The sequence below is a fragment of the Sparus aurata genome, chromosome 19 (assembly GCF_900880675.1).
Source record: "Sparus aurata chromosome 19, fSpaAur1.1, whole genome shotgun sequence".
Lineage (NCBI taxonomy): Eukaryota > Metazoa > Chordata > Actinopteri > Spariformes > Sparidae > Sparus > Sparus aurata.
Window position 1 is genome coordinate 6,014,687 of NC_044205.1, and position 6,254 is coordinate 6,020,940.

Below are 6,254 nucleotides of genomic sequence, written 5' to 3' on the forward strand. Positions count from 1 at the left end.
ATCAGCAGCTGTAACACTCCTAAAAATATTATACAATGGTTTGGTGCCGACCTGTATACTAAACATATAAGGTGTAGTTCAGAGGAGGCTTGTCCATAGAGGCAGAGGAGGTTGGTCCTCCTCTATTTTTGAGAGGCAAGAGGAAGATCAATTTTTTTTTAAAGAGTAACTGGTTGAAATAATAAATTTCTAATAATTTTTAAAAACATTTTGAGAGTAACTGGTTGAAATAAATCATTACCAAATCTCAGTATCATTTATAAAATATTATATATATATATATATTATATCATCATAAAAGTTTCTTCTTTGGAAGAAAATCCACCTAAAACGGTTGAACAGCGACAGCTGCAGACGGAGGAGACAGAGCAGTCTGTGAGAGGAGCAGGGAGCAGGAAGGTGGGGGCTAGAGGAGGACGGAGGGCTTCTGTCCTCCATGGGAGGGATCTCCTTCCATTGACTCAATGCATTTAGGATTTTTTCATGCTGATCTATGATTGGCTAAGACACGTAAAATGACGTGCTAAGGGAGGACGTCCTCCCTTACCAATCAGCAACCAGAATACAAGATTGAAAGCAGGTTGGTCCAATAACAGTTCCCAAATTTCATTCTCACATTTATACAACCGTAAACAAAAAATACTTCTATGTATTTTACAGCTTTCACTGCCAGCCATGCTCTGACAAGAAATATGGAGTTTTCAGCGATATTAGAATCGGTTTCACAGAAAATATAAGCAAATTTCTGAAAGAAAAAAAACTGTTCGGAGAAATCAGAGAGAAGCAGTCAGAAAGATAATTCATAGTTTTCGTTTCTTTCGTCCTGCTGGAGGACATAACGTTAGCGGCCTGACTGGGACACAATACAGAGCAGCAACACAGTTGTTTTGGGCAATTGTGATGAGTGATGAGTGTGATGTACTGTGCTGTCATGGAGTATATACATTGACTGCTACAGTAGCACAGTGGGTAGAGCAGTTGCCTGCCACATAGGTGACTGGGGATCAAATCCCAGAAGGGGGTACACATTGGTATATTTTTTGTCTTGTATATTAGCCCACTGTACATTATTAGCCGGCCGGGGACACACTGGCCCATGATAACCGATTGTGTCGTTCACACACCAACAGCCAAAAACAACAGCCTTTTGCCATTTAATAAAATGTTTTTTTTATAGAAGTCTTGTAAGTCATTGTTTTATTGCTTTTTTCATTGAATATAAGAAAGTAGGGATAAGTAGTTGACTTGTATAAAATAACATGACACCGTGGACTGGTTTTCCTCCTGTCCTCCCCAAGCCGCCACTGGTTTAGTTAACGTTTATAATCATCAGAGAACGATACAGACGCTTTTGGTTCCTCTCTGTTTCCTTAATATATCCTTACTTGTGTGAATGTGTAAATGAGACACATTAACGTATAGCACTTTGTACAAGGAGCTTTCTGAAGTTCACTCCTCTGACTTGTATTAGTTCACGGGGCGGAGCTGCCTCCTCCAATATGGCGGCAACATTGACATACAGTCCAGCACTCAATGAGGTGTCTATGTATATATGTCTATAGTTTAACCTGCAAGCTAGCAAGCCTGCTAGATAGCTAGCCTGCAAAAGACACCAAGCTAACATTAGCTACTGTTACAGGTACAGCTATAGGTATAATCTCCCTCTGTCTATTCCCCATCAATTCACAAGCACAAGAGAAAAAATATTTTGTACTTAAATTTAATACCTGTTGAACTCATTGGAAGTTGATTGAAGATGGCATAGTTGGTAGTGTTGTTATAACCACTCAACTCAACCAATGATCTTTTCACAAAACTGAGAAAAACCTTGTCAAACTGTCAAAATCCATCAACATTTCGTGCATGTGCTACTTTCTGACATTCTAACTAAAAGTGTGTGAATATCAAAATACATGATAGAAACATTTTGTTAAACCACTTTCAAGTATTATGTATTGAAACAATTACTTTTTATTACAACTGTACATGAATAAATAGGCCATTTGGCCCTGGACTAATAGGGTAATCTATTTGTCCATTCTATTGGCTCCATTCTATTTTAAAGACTGCTGGCTGCACAAGTCTAATTTAGGGCTCTAACAAATAAGTAGTATGGGTATATTATACATTTTCTGAATCATCAGAGTGCCTTGGGTATTGAAGTTGTTGAGTTTTTTGTCCCTGGTGTTCCTTCATGCCACAGGGATAAAAGATAGCATACAGTTTTGGCGGAAATTGTGAGAAAATGTGTGTTATTTCTGGTTTAAAGAAGTCATGTGACGTCTGTGTGTGTCAGACAGATTCAGTACTGGGCTTAAATAAAAGCCTAAAAGGTCCCCTTTCCAAAGATACCAAGCACCATATTATAGATTGTTGACAATATCCCTGCCATGAGCCTAAACCAGATATACACCAGATTTCAAAAACGTAATTTATCTTAGGGGGTTAGTAACTTCATGAGCTGAAAAAAGTGATTTCGCTACCACCCTTGCACTGCTATCGTGATTTTTCTAGTACTAGGGGTGTAAACCTTGCCAAAAAACAATGATAGCATTTGTCCCCCCGATGATACCGGTAAACCCCCCTGGCTCATGGACTACTGGACTAAAACGGATCAAGACGTATCAGTGCAACGCCATGGGCCAGCAGAGATTGTCCGGCCTTGCCATGATGTCTAGAACGGAGGATGCTTCAGAAAATCAAGTCGGATGAAAGCTTCTATGACAAAGTCATCGCTGAGTTTACCAAGAAGGCCCGTAGGATGGAATTCATCTATAAATAAGGTAGGACATTTATTGAGTGCGTTTGTACTGTAACTGGCATTGTCAAAATTCATTCATTAGCCTATATGATTTTGCTAGTTCATTGTTTTTTTTTTATTGGAAAATGTGTCACCGTCCTCATTAATGAGGCCTACATAATTTGCTGTGCTGATTACTGTAAATTCCAACATGTTGTTGGTAACTTTGTAGGCATGTGATTGTGTCATTTGATTGACCACGCTGGTTACATTGTGTGGGCGCATCAAGCGTCATGTCAGTGCTGAATATTTCTGCTTTCATTTAGCCTACATACACTGTAAATCCCAACACATTGTTGTTGGTAACATGGGGCAAGTGTGAGTGTGAGAGTGTCAAAATCAAGTTGATATAGTAGTTAAAAACCATATTATATTTTTTATTAATAAATAAATACCGCCCTTACGGGCACGCATGGTATTGACACTTAAGCATGACCACAGTAAAAGGTCACCGCTCGCCACTGGTTTACAGGTCATTCCACTGCTGAAGATGTTGAAGGTTGAGCTCATTTTAACTACTTTATCCACTGTTGGCTAATTTAATCTACAGCAATGCATAGTATGCTGTAAAATCAACAACACATAATCCTTTAGTTTATAACAAACATAGTAGAAGTAGAAGACAGTAGAAGAATGATTTTCCATGGACAGGAAGGGTGTGGAAACTTGTAATCTGAGAAGTAACTTGTAGTTTAAGTCCATTAAAAATGTCATGCAGTGAAAGGACAATACTTACTTTGGAGATATAGTAAAAAAATATATAGTGTTGTTTTAAATACATAAGTATAGTACCAGTACACTATTCGATTAAAAAAATAAAATAAATAAATAAATAAATAACTTTATGGTCATTTTTGTATTTTTGAGTACTAATAGGTTACCTCTTTTCTCATACATTACTAAATTAACTGCCGTGTATTTATTTTGGCTTAAATACTATCATGGTCATCAGTAAGAAAAGCTGTCACGACTGGATTCAAAATATATATATTACCATTATCACTGACTGACAGTTCACTTATTTACCCCTCCATGTGTGTGCAGTACTCTGATGGCAGCATATGGGAGACTTGGAGGAGGGTTCTGAATGGGTTTGAGAGCAGTGGGATATACAAACCAGTGGAGGACATATCACAGCTTCATTCCACACTCTGCAAGGTACACTTCATTACACATTACTCTCTGCCCATTTACATGCCAGTTAGTGTTTGCTTACCTCAAAGGAAATTTAAAAGAAAAGGAACTACCGCCATCTTGTGGGCAAGTTATTTATTTCAAATAAATCAATATCCAAAATACAAATAATCCAGTCCACAGTGATCTGGGAACAGGCATGGACTGGCCATCTGGCATACCAGGCAATGCCCGCTGGGCCGACGCACAATTATGGGCCGCGGGCTTTCATAATTTAATCCAAAAGTTTTATTATAAATCATTTTTATCGACCGCGATGACCCATTGGTTGATTTTCTTGAAGGACATTGGGCTAATCCAATCTCACTCAGCCCTCCTTTTTTTTTTCTAAGTGCACAATTTAGAGGGGGCGGCCCATTGGTCCGTCTTAAATATAGACAGTGAACTGAACCAATCAGGATATAGTACCAAGGTGGCCCCACCCCTCCCTGCGCTGTCTCCTGTAACGTCTGCTAGTTTCAAAGTGTTGAGCGCGAGGACTGACAACATGGAGCAACTAATGAGAAAGAAATTGGGTGCGGAGAAGTCGCGTGCTAAGAGAAGAATCTCACTGTAGATGCTGCAAAATGTAGCCTACTAAAATCACAGACATGTTCGCTGGAGGGGCTGCTGTAGCCTCCACGTCCTCTGAGACAGCAATGATCCAGTAACAGCAGGTTGAAGGTGAAGACAGCAGCAGCGGGCAGGAGAGGAGCAGCCAGAGATGATGCTGACTGACAGGGACAGTGTAGTACAGCCGGTAAGCAGGTAGTAACGTTAATACAGGGACTGTGAGGTGATGGAGGGAATGTTAGCTCTAATACATGAATTGCTCTCAACGGGTCGGGCCGGCCCGACAAACCCGACCGGACCCGTGGGCTCTGGCCGTGTTAACGGGGGGGGCAGACAATTCATGCGGGTGTGTAGCGCTGTGTCGGGTTCGGACTGTAATTTTCAGGCCCGTTGAGAACTCTAATTACATGATAATGATGAGCAATGGCGATTGATTAGTATCGATATTAATTGGTGTTGCATACTTCTCAAAATCTGGCAGCCACGGCACCTTATTCTGATAAAACAGCAAACGGTCAATGCTGAGAAGTGTCGGATGAGCATTAAGTGTCTATTTTAGGCTCCATCATAGCATTTTAGATATTTAGGTTAAAGGTGTGTTGAAAGGCTGCATAGTAATTTGAATGTGTAGCAACCCTCTATGCTGTGGTTAAACATGTTTTAAAAAACAGATTTTAAGTAAGTGTAAAAAAAGTATAAAAGTATTATTAGCAAAAGGTTTGCCCACATAGAACAAGAGTAGATCTGTCAAATGCTTTTAAGACAAGTTGCTTTGCATGAGTTCATAAAGCAGCCCTGTTTTTAGCCTGATATAACAATTTTATAGCTTTTTAAAGGGAGCACCTTTTAACCTGAAGAATTAGAATTGAGCTGCTATATCAGGGAAATTCAGAAAATACATATTAGAGATGATTTCAATAAAAAGGATAAAATAATCAGTTGAACTACACAGAGCAGACAAAAGTGGTAGAGTTAACAATAGATGCTAAACTTCTGAGATCTAGGATGCCGATGATACATTATGCTTGAAATAGAATATAGGTTACCTTTACTCAACTATGTGTTGAGTAAATGTACTTATTTGCTTTCCACAATGGTTATTTGATACTAGACTTCTAAAGTAATAATTAACTGTAGATTTCTAATAAGCCTAAAGGCAAAAAGTTATGGGGTTTTTTTCCAGTTGTGCTCCGCTAATTATGAGGGGCCGGTCTAAGCCAAAAATGCCAGGGCCGATTTTTTGTCCCAGTCCAGCCCTGGTCACAGGTGCACTCTGGTGCTTACATAAATAGCACCACTCCATTGGTGGTAACTAAACCACAGGTGTGACTGATAATATTAGATGGCTGTATCCATTTAATTGTCCAAATGCCGGCATCTCACATAGTCTTGTAGGCTACACATCATAAATGTCATTAAATCTGCAGTCTTTCTGCCATTACCTGTCCAATTTCTTTTCCATGAATAAGGATCCCAGCCTTGTATGTCAGATAAATGAACATTAGGATTAGGCGTACATTCGATAAACATCGGATATCGGCCCGATATTGACAAAACGGCTGGATCGGGATCGGTAAAATGAACAGATCCACGGGCAGATGTTTTTGTTTTTTTTTTCTCAGTCGCAGCACATCCTACGTCATTCGTCAGCGTTAGTGTGTCGCATGCTGGAAGAGCACAAGTTTTAGTTTGACCAACTTTTTATTAG